The 23,018-nt window shown below is 31.1% G+C and overlaps 2 long non-coding RNA genes across 2 annotated transcripts in view; both read right to left on the reverse strand.

Annotated features, from left to right (window-relative positions):
- Positions 1-2,750: 2,750 nt before the first annotated feature.
- Positions 2,751-23,018, reverse strand: part of LOC147808665 (uncharacterized) — a 31,318-nt gene continuing 11,050 nt past the window's right edge. Inside the window, exons 4-5 of the long non-coding RNA XR_015433643.1 lie at positions 20,715-20,732; positions 2,751-2,927 (exon numbers count right to left, since the gene is read on the reverse strand). This is a non-coding gene — a long non-coding RNA (uncharacterized LOC147808665). The remainder of the gene's footprint in view (positions 2,928-20,714; positions 20,733-23,018) is intronic.
- LOC147808666 (uncharacterized) lies at positions 4,008-6,420 on the reverse strand. The gene is made up of 2 exons (XR_015433644.1): positions 5,331-6,420; positions 4,008-5,193 (listed from the first exon to the last, which is right to left on the reverse strand). It is a non-coding gene; the product is annotated as an uncharacterized LOC147808666 (long non-coding RNA).

Below are 23,018 nucleotides of genomic sequence, written 5' to 3' on the forward strand. Positions count from 1 at the left end.
ACAGTTGTTGTATAGAGGTCGTCGTTCAAGGAGGTTTTACAGTATTTGCAAAATTTTATTAGCTAGATTTATTAAATTAGCAGGCACTGCCCAGGTGCTCAGCTGGATCCGGGTCATCTCTTCAGCTGTGTCTCTGTTGCCTCGACCCTCCTCTGCATCGACCTCAACTGCTGCCATGACACCCTTTATTCCGAAAAAGTCGGAGATGTGGCCAGGGCTGCGCTTCATGCCTTTGGTCCCATTTAAGTTGTACTTTTCTGCACATGTCAAACGACAACAACAACAACATTAAATTAGCAAAAATTTCTAGACCCTAACTAAAACATTTCGTTTAAAATTCGATGCTGTTTTAGTGACAGTGCGATATTGAAACAATTAAAAAAACAAGTTTTTTTTTCAATATTGCATGCTAAAAACGCATGAACCAAAATATATTACGGATTTGTATTAAGATAAAAACACCGTCTAGAACTGTGAAGCTATTTAATATTATTTTATAACCGTAGTTAAACAGCCAATCCAATTATGGGTTTACGACTACTAATGTTCAACTCCGAAGCATTGTAATTTTGAACCTAATCCAGAAGTCAAGAAAAATTCTGGATAAAGTACTGAGAGTATTGGATCAAGTATCGGGATCTATTTAAAAGATGTATAAAGTTTAATCTGTGACAATGGGTTTCAGCAATGAAACTTTATTTTTTTTTCAATATCAAACTACATGGCGCTGAATAGTGGTGACTGTTTACAAATCACCCCATGAAAATTTGCAATCTTTAAGGGGAGAAAAACGATCCAAATCGACACCACCGAACTCGAGTCAGTAGCAAGTATCCATACTGACAGACTTTTGCTTTCATCTGCACTCATGTCCATAAATTAAGAATAATGCCAGAAACCAGAAAATAATAGTTCACGAATAAAACAAACGTGACTCATTTATTAAACCCATTTATAAAGCAAAAAATAAGGATAGAAAACATCGTGTATGTTTGTCACATAATAACTACCATTCATTAGAACTACGATTTTTGTTCTCTGGAAAAATGATAAAAAAAATATTTCTTCAACAAAAATTAATTAATTATTATTCAAAACGTATCTCAACCAAACTATGTTGGCGTCATGGATGTCTACCATATGGAACGTTTCTGAACAATGTGCAGAGGTAAACTGAAACTCGCGATTCCCTCTGAAAAACCGCAAAGGTCCAGAAACGGCATCGACCAGAAAACAGCGTTGCTGTCACATTTGTGGCAGCACATTTGTTATTGTGTTTGTGTATTTGTGGCAGTTTGTATTTGTATTTGTGTTTGTTATTGTGTATTTGTGGCAGCACGCTACATTTGTGCTGTCACATCTGTCTTATTTCCATACCAATATTACTTGAAAGAGGAAGCCTAACCACCTATCAACGTATGTATTTTATGAAATTATGTTACTACTGTTTCATTTTTTCTGATTATGATGACTGTTACATTGTTATCATTGTTGTTGAAAGATTATTTCATTTATGCTATGACAATATGTGAATATGTTTACTTGCCAACTTTTCCGGAAGATTTTATTTTAATATTTAAAGTGGTAGTAAATATATGCTATTTTTTCTTTTATAAATTTAATTTTTAAATGATTTTGATCACCACTATTCTTACAAAAATTAAGCACATATATTAATATGCGTTACTATCATGGTTGGCAACTTAAGTTTTCTCAAATACAACATATTTGTTTGCTTAAAATTGAAGTTTTAATTCCATTTTAATACCACTGTGAAAAATTATAATGGAAAGGATTAAAAGTTGGCAGGTATGGCTGTTCTTACAAAATTTCATTGTAGTTGTTGTGTAGATAATGGGATACTTAATAGGGACGTAGTGTGGGTATCTCGATCCTGATTAGTTGTTGATGCGAGACATTTGCTTACGTTATTAACTGTTCTTTCCATTCTATTTCAAGAAAGCCAAGCATCAATTCTCTTAAGTGATAAAATCTATGTTCTCTCTCAAATAATTTTTCACAAATATTTCAATTCTTTCACCACATATTTCTTAACACAAAAACAGGCTCGGAGGCATGTCGAACATAAACAAACTAATTATGCATTTAAAGTTGCCAGGTACAAAAACAAAAATTATGGCACGGTTTCGATGAAATAAATACATTAACAAATAATAAATCTAAGTTAAGGAGAAAACGCAGACGAGAAAGAATTATATTTCTCCAAATTCGAGGTGCGATACGGTGGTGCATTTCACATTGGTTAACATATGTGTATACATATGTGTGTGTTGTATTTCACATTGGTAACTTATGTGTAGAAACTTAGCTCAACTTTAACACATCATTTTGCTTATGACTGTCTTTGGTCACATGGGTGGGTGTTTGAGAGCTTGTTCTTTTTGAAGTGCAAGTACCCAATTGATCAAATCAGAAGAGTTTCTTACTTTCCAACACCAGTGCTTAACTGAATTGCTATTTTCCTGGTATTTCTTAATTAAATTCGAAACATAATGTTACTTAAATATTTCAAGTTAAAAAAAAGGCAATAACTGAAATTCCGAACATAAAATTGAAAATTAATTTTTATTAAAAAAAGTTAATTTCTTCGTAAATAAACTAAGTCCTGATTTCAAGGATTTTTATTGATTATACGAAGATACAGAAGCAAAAATTATTTAAGCATATGATACGAAATTAAATTGTTCTAAATTAAGCTGTGGTTAAAAAAAAACACACTTCCAAGTAAAAAGGGTTTTTTAATAAATTTTATTTTGAAGCAAGCTGCACTTTGAGTACAATTTGTTTCAATGGTTTTTATAGTACAACTTACAAAAATATGAACTAAAAACTCATTTATCATTGTAGGTTAAGATTTCGATTCTTGCATTATTTAAAAAATGGACTCCACCTCTCTAAATAGCCATCTGTAAAAGAAATTATAATTAATTTATACAAAAGCAGTTTCAGTATAAATTCCAAAGTTTAAAATAAATTTGAATTGAATGGCTCACTGTAATGCCATAATAAGCCAAATTTTTTATTTTTTATTAATTGAAATAACAATAATAAAATAAACAGCAACGGAACTTGATCACCATGCAGGTTGAACAAACTTTACTAACTTCTCTTGACATTTACTAATAATAACGAATATTAAAATGAGTTTTTATATGCTAATGCGCATAAAAATATATCATAGTAAAAGCAAAATATCAATAGATCTTGAAAATATTCTTGATAAGAATATTATTGGTTATATACGCTACTGTGAATGACTGAAATAGGCAGTTGTTGACGTCCGGTGAATGGTGACAATCACATAGGCACTTTTGCAAATGTCCGAAATATATATACTAGGTCTAATTAAGTGCCACTTCCCAGTTTATCTTAAACTGATGTATTTTTAAGGTTCAATGCCACTGCCGGGTACACATTTGCCCGGTATACAGTACACTGATGTTTTTTTTTTAAGGTTCAGTGCCACTACTCGGTGTAAATTTGCCCAGCACTCTAAACACTGATGTTTATCCTAATCTATCCTCAGCAGATGCCAAAACATTGAATAAATATTGAAATATCAACGAATATTACAAGTATAGAATATTACAAATATTACAAGTATAGAAGAATAACAAGTATTTCGAATATTCACCAAAGCGACTTTGTGATTGTTGACATTTACCGGTGAAAGTCGACATTCTCTTGATTTCGGTCTTTCACGGTACATATCTACACATACAGAGGTTGGTCAGAATTACGGAAACACTTCTTAACTGTTGGCACAATCAGGCTTGAAGCTTTCATGCAAGACTTCATTTTTAATTCCTTTAAAATTCGATTCGACCAAAATGAGAGAAAGACGTTAAAAGCTTCTTTCCTTCTTCCATATCGCTATAATTAAAAAAGTATTGTTATACAAGCATTGAAAACCGTAACAATGATTTAAAAGTTGCTGGTATTTAAGCTAACAAGAAATTATTAACCTCTCTCCTGAATTCGGTGGATACGAAATTTGTCTGGCCAAATAAGCTAAATATAAGCATCTCTAAAAGCTTTAAGCATGATCATTCAAATTAAGCCAGCAGTTTTTAAATGCAAAAGTCTTTCAAAACATTTGCTGCAAAAAGAATGGTGATAGTTTTAATGAAGTTTGTATAGAAGTGTTTCCATATTTTTTCCCAACCCCTGGACTTAGGTATTTATAGTTATCTAAATAAAAGAAGTAACAAATAATCGGTAAATCTGCTTGATTAAATAAACAAAAGGAATATTTCAAAATAAAATAAATTATTAAATGCATAATTTTACGCAGATGAGATTTAAAATGAAAAACAGTAAAAAATATAAAATTACAAGGTATTTTTAGAGACAGGTATCAAGAGAATGTCAAGACTTAGGTATTTATAGTTATCTAAATAAAAGAAGTAACAAATAATCGGTAAATCTGCTTGATTAAATAAACAAAAGGAATATTTCAAAATAAAATAAATTATTAAATGCATAATTATACGCAGATGAGATTTAAAATGAAAAACAGTAAAAAATATAAAATTACAAGGTTACCAGCTTTTACTGTTTAATATTTTATAGTACGGCAGACATTTAAAACCAAAATCCATCACGATTATCTGTAACTTTCCCAACAACATTAAAACCTTCTCTGGAAGAATCTAGATACAATTAAAGTTTATATGAATTTTTGAATTATTTACATATAGTTGCGGGAAGGTAACATTAAATCAGGACAAAGAATCATAGATAAATATAAACTTTGATCATAAAAATATAAACTTAGATATAACACTTAAAGAAATTTTTCCATAAAGAGTACAAAATTGGCAAGCCTGAAATTAAACAGTGAGACCTTGGCTACTTCGGGCAAACTAAACACGCTTTAAAATTCATTTTTAAAAAAACATAACAGATGTATTGAGAATTCGAGAAAACTCTTCACATTGTTGGAATTTTAGGTATAAATTCAAACTTCACCATAACGAGTGGAAATGATTTCCTCCTGATTTTATCTTACATCACAAAGATTATCTATCAAAATAACTTATGTTTTTAAAATTATGTGTTTTAATGTTTACAAAGAAAAAAATGCAGAATAAATAACTCTTTTTTTCTGGACATTTGTAAATCTGATTAGAGTAAAATCGCAAATATACTTACTGCAAGAACTTTTTTAAGCTAACAAAAAGAAAGAAAGAAATTAAAGCAAAACAAAAAGAAATAAATTAGCGTAAATATAAAATTGTTCATTCCTAAGCTCTTATTTATCAGTAATAACTACATCACGATTGCTCAGAGGAAGAAACTGTACTTACCGTTAAGCAATGTGCCAACTGAAATAAAATTTAGTAGGAATATGAATGCTAAATTTAATAATATGCATGTAAAAGTAGAAGCAAAGTGGTGACTATTGTTTCGTTAACTTATTGAAAATTTTTGTGTTCGGAATTATGATAGCCGGTTTCAAAATTTTTATAGATTTTTTTCTTCCTTAATTCACAATTATATTTTACTGAATAATAATTATTAGAAGCAATTTGTTTCTTTAATTTTTTTTCCAATTACTGGTCACCCTGTTCATTTCGCTTCTTAATGACGAATAATTTATTCGAAGTGTTATTAAGAAAGGTATTCAAATTACCTAAAGAAACATTAAACAACATTCATGCATTCTCTAAAATACTGTTGTGTTATTTATACGCTGTCTTCAGTAGTCTATAAACAATATAATGATAGCTATAATAGATTACATGAACATAATAAAGTTTATATAGTCTTTTTAAAGGTCGTCGAAGTTGGAAGACGTAGTTAATAATGTAAACAATATTTTATTGGCTCTGGCTTTTGTTAGAAAATTTCCCATCTTCCCTGCTTTAGAAAATCATCGTAAGTTCTAAAAGTATTTTAATTAAATTTCTTTAAAATAGAATAGTCAGAAATGCTCCGTGTCTTGAAGTATGAATTTTTATGTCAAGCTACAGCATCGTAAACTACGCTAAACATTATTAAAGTAATTGGTTTGAGGGTTACTGTGCAGCCAACAGTATCAAAATATTTTGCCGATTTCTGTACAGGTAACTTTGACTCTACAAATGAGCCATATGGTATTTGAGAATCAATAGTCAATAATGATGAATTAAAGGTCACTTTTGAGTCTGAATCCTCTCAGACCATCACAGCAGATATATAATGAAACACACTGGATGAAACGATGCAAACAGTTGACGGAAACATATTAAATTGGTCAACAGATTGAATCATATCTGTATGCAAGGATAATGATTGGCCTTACTCTGCATAAGTAACTGTAGCATGAATTTTTGAAGATAAATGGGAATGGGAGCGATTTTCCAATCCAGCGGCCTTTAACGACCCTCTCTCTAATTTTGAATTTTCTTAAATTAAAAAAAACTTGATTTTGTTTTTGTTTAGTAAAAAAATCGTATTATAATCGCTAGGAACTAGAGAAAAATAATAATAATAATGAATTCTTCAAAAATAAATGTGAGTCATTAAAGATCGCTGGATTGTAAATTAGCTAACTGCATGCAAAAAAGTTAAGATTGCATAAAAATCACAATGCGAAATTGTAGTTCAATATTAATGTGATTTTCCTTTAAAAAAAAAATCTAGTAATATTTTGATTCAAAAATGAAACTGGAGATAAACTGTATTCACTGTTTGCTATTCTAATTTTTAATATTTAACGGTATCGAATTCTATGTTAAAATATTAAAATATATAGTACATTTTCCTTAAAAAAATGTACCGACTTACTTAGAAAGTAACAACAAATGGAGATCAGAATTAAACGGTTATTCCTTGTTAGGCAGGATTGTTTTCTTTTAAATGACAAGGAAGAAAAATACTCTTTTAACACGTTCACGCCGGGAAAAGTGAAAATACTTGTACGGGAAAAGAGAAAATACTGGTAGAAGAACTATTTCAATATTAGATAATATTCGGGAGGAGTTAATCTATTCTCAACAATTACAATTCACTTTAAGGAAATTTATCACGGCGAAGAAGCAATTCAATATAAAAATTGCATCCGTTAAAAACAATTGGTAGTTATGGATTTTTATTATTCCCTGAAAAAAACTAAAAAATGAAATTTATTGTTACCAGTTTTTACTCCGGTGCGCTGCCAAGATGAGACAATCTAGCGTGAGCCACCGGTGGGTCACCCCGGCGTGAACGTGTTAAAGAGGAAAAATTTTCTCATTTCTTATCGTTCCATCATACGTGATTTTAACTAAGAGTGTTAAAGGTGTAAGTTGCAAATCTTGAGAAGATAACTTTGGATATCATTTTTGATTATTCGATAATCTTACCAGGAAGATTATCGGATGACATGATGATGTATCGATTATACCCGTAGAGGGCGTTACTCGAATGATCAAAATACATAAATGTTGAAAATCGTGACTTTTGAGATTCGATAGAAGAGAGAATTGTTCAAATAATCTCCGAATTAGCGATGAAAAGCATACTTGAACTTCAAACTGCGATATATACTTAGCTGCCGATTCTTTAGATTTTTTTTTTTTGGAAGATCTTAGTTTTATATTATAGTAAATGAGTTAATTTCTGAATATGATAAATTTAATATTTTTAACACTATTACATGCAAATATTTAAACTGTAAAGAATGAAAATTTTGTTCTGAGTAAAACAGCTGGCAACTTGCACGGTCGCTGGGAAAGATAACCCTAAGTGGTAATTTAATAATAATTAATCATGTAAAAGTAAATTTTTAAATTTAAAAAGGTAGAAAATAGTTTAATTCTTAATTTTATAAATTTGATTCAATATACTTTAACACCATGATATATACACATTTAAAGCGTATACAACGAAAACGACTTTAGCTGCACCTTTCATAGCTGCAAACTTGTAGTTGACCTCATAAACATAGCTGCAAACTTGCAGCTGACCTCATTAACATAGCAGCAAACTTGCATGGTCGTTGAGATATATAATGCAAAGTAACAGTAAAGTATTTTTCAAGCAAATGTATTTTGTCACATTTAAAAAGGCAGTAAAATAGTTACATTCTAAATATAATAGAATTGATTCAATATTTTTAACACTATTATACGCAAATATTTAAATTGTAAAGAATGATTTGTTATCAGTAAAACAGACGGCAACTTCCACTGTCGCTGGAAAATATAACCCTAAGTTATACTGTCATAATAATTGATAGTATAAAAGTAATGTTTCATACATTTTTTCAGAACAATTAAAGAACATTGTAAGACTTGCGTAAAATAACGGTGTAACGTAACAGTGTGTGACAACTGAGCTAAAAGCATCAATTCCTCGAGAGGTAATGCTAAAATGATGTTGTTTGAGAGACACACACGAGAAGTGATGGTCTTTTTTGTGTAGTTGAGAAAGAGAGTTTTTTTCTGAGAAGAGATATTTCTTTGGGTAATATTTTGTCATTTTTCGTGTGAATGCTTAAATAAATTGTTTGGTACAACTCACGTCTTATTTCTGGTTGTTGTGACACAACAACGGTATAATCAATTTTTTGTGTGTGCATAAAATGGAAGAAGAGAATCACAAAAACAAATTTTTCACATTTTCAAACATTGCAGTAAGCATATTTTGAGTTTGACGTCGAAGGCGACGCTTTAGTGTCAGCGAATTTGATTTGGCTTTCAATTTTGTGTAGGACAAAGCCGAAAAGAATGATCGACATTCAGGAAGCGCGATGTTTCTTAACACTAGATTTACGGACGTTTCTTATATACCTATCTCTAGGGACACACGTCAATTTGACGTATGAAAGAATTGTGATTCTTAATTTAATAAATTCAATTTAGTAGATTTTTATCCACCACTATTTCTAAAAAATTCGTAGGCGTATATAATTCACCACTTCATATTTCATAATTTACTTTGTTGTTACTTAAAATTTTTTTAATTATTTTCGCGTGTCCGGAGCAGTTGGCATCTCTGCACTTAGAAACCAATGTATATGTATACTATAAGAAAAAAAATGAAGATATGAGATATATATTAATGAAATATTCTAGTATTTTATGTTTCAATACTCGAACTAAGCAACTGAAACCTTCAAAATCTGACATCAATTGACATTTCTGCGTTTGTTCTTTCTATTATTGCTTATCGGCAACAGTTGTTTATCACTTGCTTTATTTGAGGTAACGAATCGAAGTATTGTCGGTACATTCCTATTTATTATTGATGTGATAATTGCTTGTTTACGTAAACTTTTGTCTAAATTATGATCGCGTCAAATTGACGCATATCCGTAGAAATAGGGATACCACGTAGAGAATTTCAATATTTCAACGCTTTTGAGGTAAATAGCACTTAATATATATTTACTTTGATCAATGGTTAAAAGTCATTACAAGAGATGAAATAAAAATTCAAACGGGTTTTATAATTTTCCATACAAAAGTCGAAATCCGTCAAAATGACGTGTCCCGTAAACCTAGTGTTAAAAAGTTAACAATATAAACCAAAATTCACCAAAATTTAGTTTGTAGTCCTGTGCGGTTTTGTAAAATATATCGAATTTCTGATCCTAAAAATCTATGCGCTGAGTCACAATTTGGAAAATATGGATTTTTGCATCATTTCAAAGAATGTAATTTTAAATGGCTAAACATAAATTTGAACAAAATCAGCAGAATAGTTCTCTGAACATCCCATTTTAACTGTGCGACTTCAATACCTTTGTTTCTGTACAGTTTACATTGAATTTTTTACCACCTTCCAAATCGATTTTTACTAATTAAAACTGTAATAAAAATAAATTTGAAAATCTGAAAAAACGTGAAGTTTTTTAATTGCTTACTCAAAACTACGAATTGCACAACTTTACTGCTTGAAGATTGAAGTTTTGATGTAAATTACATGGATGTTCTAAAAAATTATCTAACACTATTTCACCTAATCCAATAAAGCTATATTTTTATTTTGCACCTGCTTTAAATAGTATTTCGCCGTCGAATAAAAATTATGAAATAGAAAGTAAATAAAACATTTTACTTAAAATCCAAGATCACAGGAGTACATCGTATCACAGGAGTACATCGTATTGGCATATCACATGTATGCTATTTTTTATTTTATTTTTTTAAAGAAATAAACTTTTAATTGCATTTAATATTATGTGGATAACAGAAAAAAGATTCAGGAAAAAAATTAAAATATCAGAATTTTCAAATGTAAACAGCATTCTTGCTACTAACTTCTAACCACTTTATATTGCTAAACAGATGGTTTTCACTTTGCCTTTTGAAAATTGCGAATTTTCTTAATTATGATTTAATAGAGGTGAGTGCAGGCTTTTTTTTATTTAAGAAGGTAAAATTTATATCACTTCATTTGTGTTGATAATAAAAGAAAGTATAATTTGCAATTTAAATTCTATTTTCAATTAACCTTTTTGTTTTATGCCTCATTATTCTTATACGAGTGAAATTTGATAAATACCAATCAAATGATGAAAAGATAAACATAACAGTTCATTATATGGACCTCCTTGTTACAAAACTTTGGACACTCTTTAACAAAACAAATTTATAAAATTTTAGCTATAAGAAAAAATTCACTTTGAGAGATTCGAAATATTTAGTTATTAATTTGTCAAGCAATTTATGTACTTCATATTGCAATTACCATATTCAGCAATATTAGTTTTATGTTAAAAAAGATTTTAAGTATAGTGAATTATAGTATAGTTTTAAAATACTTTATTATTCACTTAAGTATTTGTTTATATCCCATTTTCAGTTTTTATGCAATATTAGAACCACTGTATATTTGATTTGAATCTAAAATTTGACAAAAGTGCTTAAGAAAAGTTAAATTCATTTTTTTTTTTTTTTTTTAAAAAGCGAAATATGCTCATGATATTGAAAATAAATTAAGTTTAACTTATGTTTCTACTGAAATCACGTTTCGTCGCCTTGCTTCTTTTTCCAAGTCCTCTGTTAGTTCCACGCATAAATACTGAACAAGATTTTCCGTTAATGGAAAAAAATCATAAAATACATCATCATGAAGACTAAAAGCATATTTTCTGTTTCTATACATCGGTCTCCTCCGAGGACTTAGCCATGTAAAATATTTACTAACCATGCGCTCGCCATTACTCTACTGAAAATACCAGTGATTTTCGCGTCGACCGAAAAGAGCGCTCAACATCCACTAAAACTTGCTTGGAATACCAAAAATCGAGCAATGGGCGGGGAAATTAGAATATCAGGTAAAACGCCCCCTGGCGCGGCTTCCAAAAACTCAAATCGATGGTCGACTCGAGCTCAGAATACCACCCCCGTGTCGTTAAAGATATATGACGCAGAGATGCCACCTGCACCGGACACGTTAAAAAAAAAATTTTTAGAAAGGTAAATAACTACACACTAAAATGTGCAGATATTTAGCTAAAGTCTTTTCTATAGAAGGATTAACATGACAACGACATGCAAGTATCGAATTATATAAGCTTTTGAATTATATAGAAATACTGGTGGATTAAAACCAAAAAAATAAAATTTAATAAATAATGGATCATACAATTAAAAACTACCACTCGAAAATATATATACGCTATCGGAGCAAGTTGGCATCTCTGATGACAAATAAATGAACATCCAAAACAGTAGCGGTATGAAACATATGGAATCATTTCTATTCGAACTTTATACAGAGCTGCCAACTTTCAATGCTTTTTGTAAAACTTTATACTAGTGGTAGCTATTTATATATTTTAATGTATTATTTTTCACTCATTTAAGGTTATTTTCCACACCACTACATATAAATGATTTTAAAGTTCATATACAACTCTACTGTGTTCCTCTACGCTCAAGGTGAGACCTTTAAGATATTTGCTAAATTTCTAAAAGTTTTTGGATTTAATGGCTATCACTCGATAAAATATTTTGCAAAATCCGTAGTCTTTTATCAGGGAATGTTTATGAAGATTTAACTTGAGAAATTGTTGGCATAATTCGGAAGATCATGATAGAAGATTTTTAGATTTAAGTCCTTTAGGGCCTTGCATGTGTCAATTCAATTGAATCGTTATATTTTATAACTGAAATTAACATACCTGCTAACTTTTAATCCCTTCCATTATCATTTTCCCCAGTGGTATTAAAATTTCAATTTTAAGCAAAAAAATATGTTGTATTTTTTAAAAAAATTAAGCTGACAGCCTTGACAGTAACGCATATTAAGACATGTGTTTAATTTTTTTAAGAATAGTGGTGATCAAAATCATTTAAAAATTAAGTTTATAAAAGAAAAAAAAATAGTATTTATTTACTACCACTTTAAATATGAAAATAAAATTTTATGCTAAATGCGTAAAAGTAGTAAGTAATGATTAATTGCGCAAGATAAATTTTTCACATAAAATTATTTTTTAAATTATAGTGGTACTAATAAATAAAAATTTTTTTTATCCTATGACAGTGCATTGGTTTGATGTGAATCTTCCAGCGGAAAGAAAGACATAATTGAGACTGAAATGAGAGACTATGACAAATTTTCCTAAAATAATGTTAAGTTTCTATGATTTGACTCATCTGTTAAACTGAGTCACATATTACTTGTTTCTAATTTGCCACAGAAAAAACGTAACCGGGAATAGTGTAAGAATATTTATATTTAGTCATAGCAACCATAAAGAGTTGCTACAACATTCATAACAAGAAAACAGTTGTATAAGGACCTAAGCAGATGTGAAAATTTTTATTTTATATTAATGAGAATATGAAATCGAAAGTGGTATCTTTTCAACAATGCTAGTGAATCATTAAAAGTTGTGCTCAAAACCATAAGATATTACAAAATTGTTCGCAAAAAATTTTCCAAAGTGGTAGTTTTATTGTAAATCCTATGTTAGACGTTTAGTACCACAAGCATGCGGCCGTTCTTTGGAAAACACCGTTTCAATGCAAATTCCATTCAAGACATTCTGTTCCATAAACGTATGGCCATTCTTCGAAAATCTATGTTTTGATGTGAATCCTATGTAAGACATTCTGTTTCATAAACATGTTTGTTCTTCGGAAATCTCTACTTCATTATATATCCTATGAATGATTTTTTTTTTCCATACGCGTTCTTCGGAAATTCCTGTTTCAATCATAATTCAAAGAAATTCAGTTCCGTAAGTATAAGGCCATTCTTCGAAAGTTACAGTTGTTGTATAGAGGTCGTCGTTCAAGAAGGTTTTACAGTATTTGCAAAATTTTATTAGCTAGATTTATTAAATTAGCAGGCACTGCCCAGGTGCTCAGCTGGATCCGGGTCATCTCTTCAGCTGTGTCTCTGTTGCCTCGACCCTCTTCTACATCGACCTCAACTGCTGCCATGACACCCTTTATTCCGAAAAAGTCAGAGATGTGGCCAGGGCTGTACTCCATGCCTTTGGTCCCATTTAAGTTGTACTTTTCTGCACTTGTCAAACGACAACAACAACAACATTAAATTACCAAGATTTTCTAGACCCTAACTAAAACATTTCGTTTAAAATTCGATGCTGTTTTAGTGACAGTGCGATATTGAAACAATAAAAAAAACAAGTTTTTTTTTCAATATTGCATGCTGAAAACGCATGAACCAAAATATATTACGGATTTGTATTAAGATAAAAACACCGTGTAGAACTGTGAAGCTATTTAATTTTATTTTATAACCGTAGTTCAACAGCCCATCCAATTATGGGTTTACGACTACTAATGTTCAACTCCGTAGCATTGTAATTTTGAACCCAATCCAGAAGTCAAGGAAAATTCTGGATAAAGTACTGAGAGTATTGGATCAAGTATCGGGATCTATTTTAAAGATGTATAAAGTTTAATCTGTGACAATGGGTTTCAGCAATGAAACTTTATTTTTTTTTTCAATATCAAACTACATGGCACTGAATAGTGGTGACTGTTTACAAACCACCTCATGAAAATTTGCAATCTTTAGGGGGGGAAAAACGATCCAAATCGACACCACCGAACTCGAGTCAGTAGCAAGTATCCATACTGATAGACTTTCGCTTTCATATGCACTCATGTCCATAAATTAAGAATAATGCCAGAAACCAGAAAATAATGGTTCACGAACAAAACAAACGTGACTCATTTATTAAACCCATTTATAAAGCAAAAAATTAGGATAGAAAACATCGTGTATGTTTGTCACATAATAACTACCATTCATTAGAACTACGATTTTTGTTCTCTGGAAAAATGATAAAAAAAATATTTCTTCAACAAAAATTAATTAATTATTATTCAAAACGTATCTCAACCAAACTATGTTGGCGTCATGGATGTCTACCATACGGAACGTTTCTGAACAATGTGCAGAGGTAAACTGAAACTCGCGATTCCGTCTGAAAAACCGCAAAGGTCCAGAAACAGCATCGACCAGAAAACAGCGTTGATGTCACATTTGTGGCAGCAACGCTACATTTGTGCTGTCACATCTGTCTTATTTCCATACCAATATACTTGTAAGAGGAAGCCTAACCACCTATCAACGTATGTATTTTATGAAATTATGTTACTACTGTTTTATTTTTTCTGATTCTGATGACTGTTACATTGTTATCATTGTTGTTGAAAGATTATTTCATTTATGCTATAACAATGTGTGTATCTGTATACTTGCCAACTTTTCCGGATTTTCCGGAAGATTTTATTTTCATATTCAAAGTGGTAGTAAATATATACTATTTTTTCTTTTATAAATTTAATTTTTAAATGATTTTGATCACCACTATTCTTACAAAAATTAAGCACATATATAAATATGCGTTACTATCATGGTTGTCAACTTAAGTTTTCTCAAATACAAGGTATTTGTTTGCTTAAAATTGAAGTTTTAATTCCATTTTAATACCACTGGGAAAAATTATAATGGAAAGGATTAAAAGTTGGCAGGTATGGCTGTTCTTACAAAATTTCACTGTAGTTGTTGTGTAGATAATGGGATACTTAAAGGTGACGTAGTGTGGGTATCTCGATCCTGATTAGTTGTTGATGCGAGGCATTTGCTTACGTTAGAAACTCTTCTTTCCATTCTATTTCAAGAAAGCCAAGCATCAATTCTCTTACGTGATATAATCTATGTTTTATCACAAATATTTTTTCACAAAGATTTCAATTCTTTCACAACATATTTCTCATATTTCTTAACACAAAAACAGGCTCAAAGGCATGCCGAACATAAACAACTAATTATGCACTTAAAGTTGCAAGGTACAAAAACAAAAATTATAGCAAGGTTTCGATAAAATGGAGATTGGACATGTGATGATGGAATGATATATATATGGTCTTGATGTCAAATCACTCCAAGTCTTAGGTCAACTTGAGCCGGATGTTTGTCGTGGATGAGTGACGGAACGGTGACGTTGCCCGAGAGGAAGTGGATGTCTTGATTTTGCTGACTGCATTTGACCATTTTTCCTTCGAGTGAGTCGTACCTATTTCATTCTCTTGCAATTATGTCTGATTTTACTAATTCTGAATTGATTTGAGAGTTTGAGTAGTTGCAAATTATGTAAAGGTTTCTGCCTGCAAATTGTAGTCATCAATTTACGCAACCATACCGATTAAGCTGATAATTCAACTACGCTACAATGGCTACTTATCATCATCATGGACGTGGCGGTAAGCGGCTGACTGAAAGACATGCACGTGACTCAACGACGGATGAGGAATGCATGGATTTTGAAACCAAAATGGTTAAAGAGTTTGCAGACATGGAAAGGAGAATTAAAGAAGATGAAATGAAAAATAAAGAACTACTTGAGAAATTAAATAAGTTGGAGCAGTCTCTCATGCCTGTGCCAATTAGGCCTGAAATGCCGATTGCAACAGTTGATGTCACTGACATGAAAATTTATGAAGGCGGCCAACTTTTGGAACAGACGGGGAAAGCGTCAACCATTGATTCAGAAAGCTCAACCAAAAATAACACAGAACCCCCTCCGAAAAAACGAAAAAAGAAGAAGAAAACGCAAACCAACGTCAAAAAAACGGAAGATAATCTAATCATGACTACAACAAGCTGCCATTCTTCACCGACTGATACCGCCACTTTCTCACCACTACCAGATTCTTGCTTAGCTCCACCCATGGAGGATTCAAATGAAGCTGAGCTCCACCCACAACTCCAGTAAAAGTGCTAACAACCAAGCATATTAAAGTCTTAATTCGTGGACTCCCAGCTGAACTAAACACAGAAGATATCTCTCATGAATTGGGGAAAGCAGGCATCTCAATCCAAAAAGTAATACAGTTTAAGAGAAAAGTGGGTGAGGCCTATCGGCTCCTCCCACTTTTTCTCACAATTCTTATAGAAACAGAAAATAACCAACAAATCTTCTCCGTCACCAGCATATGTGATGTCCCGGTCAAAATTGAAAGGTTCCGCGGCGGGAGAGGCCCGATTCAGTGCTTTAACTGCCAAAATTTTGGCCACACTCAAAAAATATGTAATTCACCTCCAAGATGTGTTAAATGTGCCGCAGAACATCGATCTTACGAGTGCCACAAGGACATCAACACTCCACCTATGTGCTGCAATTGCGGGGAAACCCACACTGCCAACTACACGGGGTGTAAAGCCCGTCCCCCCCGGAGGGGCCCTCGTGCCATTCCATTCACAACTACAGGACAAGCTCACAGATTGGTAACGATCATCAAAGAACTTCATGATCTTTTAAAAAACAAAGAAGTGTTCCAGCTATTACAATCGATCATGAGGGAGACCACTCCTGGTGATATCTCTTGCCTTAGTTAGAACTCTTTTTTTAATCACAGAACTCTAATTTCGTATTTCCACACTGCTTATTTAACAAATATAGAATGCTTTCAGTTTATTCAATTTTGAGTTGCATGCATCAGATGGTGCCACTAAAGTTTGGCAAAACCAAAGATTTATACAGCTCGACTTATGTTTTTATCTATGTATCATCTCGTTCAATAATTTTCAATTGCCTAATTTCCATTTCACCTTTCATATTTCTATGCATAATATTCATATCAAGCTGGATTTAATTACTATTACACATTTCTCAAATTTGGTTGAATTCATGTTTCTTTTGCAAATAATGATTAACGTATCTATCTCCAATAATGTTTGTAAATAAATACCAACGTATATTTTTCAAATCATGCCTGTATATAATTATCATATTTCTTTGTAATACAAAATGTTTTTAATTTATCAAGCAAAGAGCTTGACTTTTTTTAAAAAGCTAGCGTAAAAAAGTTACACTGCATTTTCAAATCAAGCTATTGCACATTTCACTAATTATGTTTGAATACAATGTTTCTTTTTCATTGATCAAGGTTGCAAATAATGATTAATGTATCTATCTCCAATTATGTCTGTAAATAAGTACCTATGTATATTTTCAAATCATGCCTGTATATAATAACCATCTTTAAATTGATTGTAGTACAAAATGTTTTAATTTATCAAGCAAAACGCTTGACTTTTAGAAATAGCTACCATACTGTTGCTAAAATCAAAATGTCTTTAAATCAATGTATAAATATGGGATAGGGGCCGCTGCGCGGTCCAGGTGCCCAGTTTTTGCGAAATAAAGAAAGAAAGAAAGGTTTCGATAAAATGCATTAACAAATAATAAATCTAAGTTAAGGGAAAAAGGTAGACGAGAAAGAATTATATTTCAAAAAATTCAAGGTGCGATGCGGTGGTGTATTCCACATTAGTTAACATTTTAACTTATGTGTAGAAACTTAGCTCAACTTTAACACGTCATTTTGCTTATGACTGTCTTAGGTCACATGGGTGGGTATTCGAGAGCTTGGTCTTTTTGAAGTGCAAGTACCCAATTAACCAAATCAGAAGATTTTCTTAATTTCCAACATCAGTGCTTAACTGAATTGCTATTTTCCTGGTATTTCTTAATTAAATTCGAAATATAATGTTACTTAAATATTCTAAGTTTAAAAAAAAAGGCAATAACTGAAATTCCGAACATAAAATAGAAAAGTAATTTTTATTAAAAAAAAGTTAATTTATTAGTAAATAAACTAAATCCTGACTTCAAGAATTTTTATTGATGATATGAAGATACAAAAGTAAAAGTTATTTAAACATAGTACGCAAAATTAAATTATTCTAAATTAAGCTTATGGTTAAAAAAAAACACACTTGCAAGTAAAAAGGGTTTTTTAATAAATGTTATTTTGAAGCAAGCTGCACTTTGAGTAAAATTATTTTCAATGGTTTTTATAGTACAACTTGCAAAAATATAAACTAAATACTCATTAATCATTGTAGGTTAAGATTTCGTTTCTTGCATTTTTTTAAATAATGGACTGCACTTCTCTAAATAACCATCTGGAAAAGAAATTATTATTAATTTATACAAAAGCAGTAACAATATAAATTCCAAAGTTTAAAATAAATTTGAATTGAATGCCTCACTGTAACGCCATAATAAGCCACATTTATTATTATTTTTTTTAATTAAAATAACAGTAATAAAATAAACAGCAAAGGAATTTGATCAAACTTTGCTAACGTCTCTAGACATTTACAAATAATAGCGAACATTAAAATGAGTTTTTATTTACTAATGCGCATAAAAATGTATCATAGTAAAAGCTAAATATCAATAGATCTTGAAAACATTCCTGATAAGAATATTATCGGGTTATATATATTACTGTGAATTACTGAAATAGGTAGTTGTTGACGCCCGGTGAATGGAGACAATCACATAGGCACTTTCGCAAATGTCCGAAATATATACTACATACCTGCCAACTTTCACTCTTTCCGAAAATGGATTTTCAGAGTGGTTGTAAAACTGTAAACGAAAAACAATCTGACTCAAAAATATATTTATATTTTGATCCCGTTGAAATGCGCTTGCTCAAGAATTATTATGCTTTCATATATTTATTGTAATTATTTATATGTAGTGGTGGTTAAACTCATTTATTATTATCATTATAATTCAAAAAGTTAATTGGAATAACCTGAGTATTGCTACCACTTTAAATATGAAAATAAAATCTTCCGGAAAATCCGGCAGAGTTGGCAGGTATGATACTAGGTCTAATTAAGTGTCCCTGCCAGATTTATCATAAACTGGTGTTTCTTTTAAGATTCAATGCCACTGCCGGGTACACATTTGCCCTGTATACAGTACACTGATGTTTTTTTTTAAGGTTCAGTGCCACTACTCTGTATAAATTTGCCCAGTACTCTAAACACTGATGTTTCTCCTAATCTATGCTCAGCAGATGTTCAAATATTGAATAAATATTGAAATATCATCGAATATTTAAATATGACAAATATTTCGGACATTCACCAAAGCGACTTTGTGATTGTTGACATTTACCGGTGAAAGTCGACATTCTCTTGATTTCGGTCTTTCACGGTACATATCTACACATACAGAGGTTGGTCAGAATTACGGAAACACTTCTTAACTGTTGGCACAATTTGTAAAATCATGCTTGAAGCTTTTATGTAAGACTTCATTTTTTATTCCTTTAAAATTCGCTTCGACCAAAATGGGAGAAAGACGTTAAAAGCTTCTTTCCTTCTTCCATACCGCTATAATTAAAAAAGTATTGTTATACAAGTATTGAAATCCGGAACAATGATTTAAAAATTGCTGGTATTTAAGCTAGCAAGAAATTATTAAACTCTCTCCTGAATTTGGTCGATCAAATTTGTCTGGCCAAATATGGCATCATCTCTAAAAGCTTTGAGCATGATCATTCAAATTTAGACAACAGTTTTTCCATGCAAAAACCTTTCAAAACATTTGCTACAAAAAGAATGGTGATTGTTTATATCAAGTTTGTATAGAAGTGTTTCCTTATTTTTCCCCAACCACTGTACTTAGGTATTTATAGTTATCTAAATAAAAGAAATAACAAATAATCGGTAAATCTGCTTGATTAAATAAACAAAAGGAATATTTTAAAATAAAATAAATTATTAAATTCATAATTATGCGCAGATGAGATTTAAAACGAAAAACAGTAAAAAATATAAAATTACAAGGTTACCAACTTTTACTGCTTAATATTTTATAGTAGAGCAGACATTTAAAACCGAAATCTTTCGCGATTATCTGTAAATTTCCCTACAACATAAAAACCTTCTCTGGAAGAATCTAGAAACAATTAAAGTTTATGAATTTTTGAATTATTTACATATAGTTGGTGGAAGGTAACATTAAATCTAATTTACAAGACGAAGAATCATAGATAAATATAAACTTAGATCATAAAAATATAAACTTAGATATAACACTTGAAGAAATTTTTCCATAAAGAGTACAAAATTGGCAAGCCTGAAATTAAACAGTGAGACCTTGACTACTTCGGGCAAACTAAACACGCTTTAAAATTCATTTTTAAGAAACACAACAGATGTATCGAGAATTCCAGAAAACTCTTCACATTGTTCAAATTTTGGGCATAAATTCAAACTTCACCCCACTTCACCATAACGAGTGGAAATGATTTCGCCCAGATTTCATTTTACATCGCATAGATTATCTATCAAAATAACTTATTTATGTTTTTAAAATTATGTGTTTTAAAGTTTGCAGCAAAAATTACAGAATAAATAACTCTTCTTTTTTTTCTGGACATTTGTAATTCTCATTAGAGTAAAATCGCAAATATACTTACTGCAAGAACATTTTTAAGCTAACAAAAAAAAAACAAAATTAAAACAAAACAAAAAGAAATAAATTAGCGTAAAGATAAAATTGTTCATTCCTAAGCTTTTATTAATCAGTAATAACTACATCACGATAGCTCGGAGGAGGATATTGAAGTCTTAGTGAAGAAATGGAGTTCGATCACTGATGGAAGCTTGAAAACCACCCATCTTCTGTTCTGTTGCGCAATGCTAACAATATCACCACCATCTTGCCCATTACCATTTTTTTTCCCTGTTGGAGCCTTAACTTCATGGCTCCCCCATCAGCTCCTACATCAAGAAGCCTCCACACGGTCTTTTATAAGTAGTCCGCGAAGACTGTTTAAAAAATGAACCAGTTGTGCGCATGAACCCAAAACCTTTTATAAAAGTAATTGAGAGAAATTTATCTCATATATTTGAGAACTGAATCTGTAGTGGTTGACAAGTGAATAAGGCAAACCAGTATTATTCATAAACAAAATAAATTTTTAGTCATATATTTACTACCACTTTCTTATTTTAACTAGATTCTGTATTAAATGACTCGTTCAGTACGTGGATATCCTTCACAGTGGTCTGTTCGGAATATCTATGAAAAACCGTGTGGAGGCTTTCAGTTGTAGGAGGCGTTGGCTCCTCTGACTGTTACAGATATATATTTCTTTTAACACTATGTCGTTCATTCAGACATGACATTGCCATAAACTATATTAAATCTCCTTTTTCCTATATAATGTTCGAACATTCTTCGGGTTCAAACATTTAACTCCTATATAATGTTTGAATTTTTTTCAACTCCTTTATAATGTTCAAATATTCTTCGACTCGCATATAATGTTCAAACATTCTTCAATTACTATATAATGTTCGAAAATTCAGGGACTTCTGTATAATGTTCGAACATTCTTTGACTCCTATATAATGTTCCTAGATTCGTCGGCTCCTATATAAGTTTGAACTTTCTTCGACTCCTAAATAATGTTCGAACTTTCTTCGATTCCTATAAAAGGTTCTTTGGCTATTTACTGATGACTGTCAGCCATTCTTCGCCGAGAATGCTTTGAATCGGACCAAGGGTATCCTCATAGTAATCATTAATAATATTGTTTCACTTTATTGTATATTAATCTCAGATCTGGGTTATTAAGGCTGTTGTTTGAAGACTTGTCATTGCACGAAACATTACATTCTTTACAAATAATATGCTGCTTCCATTAATGCTCAGGGATTTAAAGAGTTACTCATGATTGTTAGGTTCAAATTAGTTTATCCTTCGTCAGCGCCCTATACTCTAATTTCGAAAATGGTTCAAGACGTCATTCGGAAGAAAAACCATGATTTGCAGAAATTTAAAGCCTTTATGATCAAATGCCAACGCTGCCTTATCTGTGATAATGAAAAATTGCAAATATTTAGAATACTGATTTTGGCAATCTTCTTCTAGTTGGAAAAATCTCGCCTAATTGGCGATATTTTTAAAAAAAAAAAAAAAGCTTTAAAGTAAATAAGTAATTTGTTCTTCCTAAATCCCAAATAAATCCTTATGATAAGACGATATATACAATTTGAAATTTAAACTTTGTACCTTAAGTGTAAAGCATATGAATTGTGATTTTTTATAATACTTTTCATTTTTGGTATTACTTATCTGGCTTCTTTTTCGCGAAAGAGTTCCAAAAAATTCCGTTCAGTGGTCACGACGAGGTGGGAAAATTGGAATTGGATGACCCAAGTGATTCGAATGAGTGATGACAATACAATTTAAAAGATACTGCTTTTTAGACCCACTGGAACAGGAAAGCGGGGAAAGCCGCTGATGAGATGGGCTGACTCAGTAGAGTCTGATTTTCTAGCTATTAATGAAAAGAATTGAAGATCAAAGATGAATCGAAAGTCGTCGTGGAGAAATCTTCAGAGGAAGGCATTGGCTCACACTGGGCTGTTTGGTCAACTATAATGATAATGATGATGATGGTCTCGTCGTACGAAAAGAGAGATTCTACTTCCTTCATGTTACCTCACGAAGAATTGTTTCCTTACATATTTAGAAATTAAATAATATTTCAAAATACCTTATTATTAAATGTGAAAGTTGAAATATAAATTTTTCAAGAGATTTAAAACAAGTTTTCCTTAAGTCTTACGAAGTTGAGGAATTTTCTTCTATTTATCTTTTAGAATTTTTGAAGCTATAGTTTCAAATTAGGAATGGTTTATAGTTTAGTTGAACCCTGAAAACTATAGTTTTCAGGATTTGCCTCAGTTCTAAACTTTCTTTTTATTGCATT

This window comes from Parasteatoda tepidariorum, chromosome 5 (genome assembly GCF_982258835.1).
Source record: "Parasteatoda tepidariorum strain Cologne lab strain chromosome 5, Ptep-v5.0, whole genome shotgun sequence".
NCBI classification, from domain to species: domain Eukaryota; kingdom Metazoa; phylum Arthropoda; class Arachnida; order Araneae; family Theridiidae; genus Parasteatoda; species Parasteatoda tepidariorum.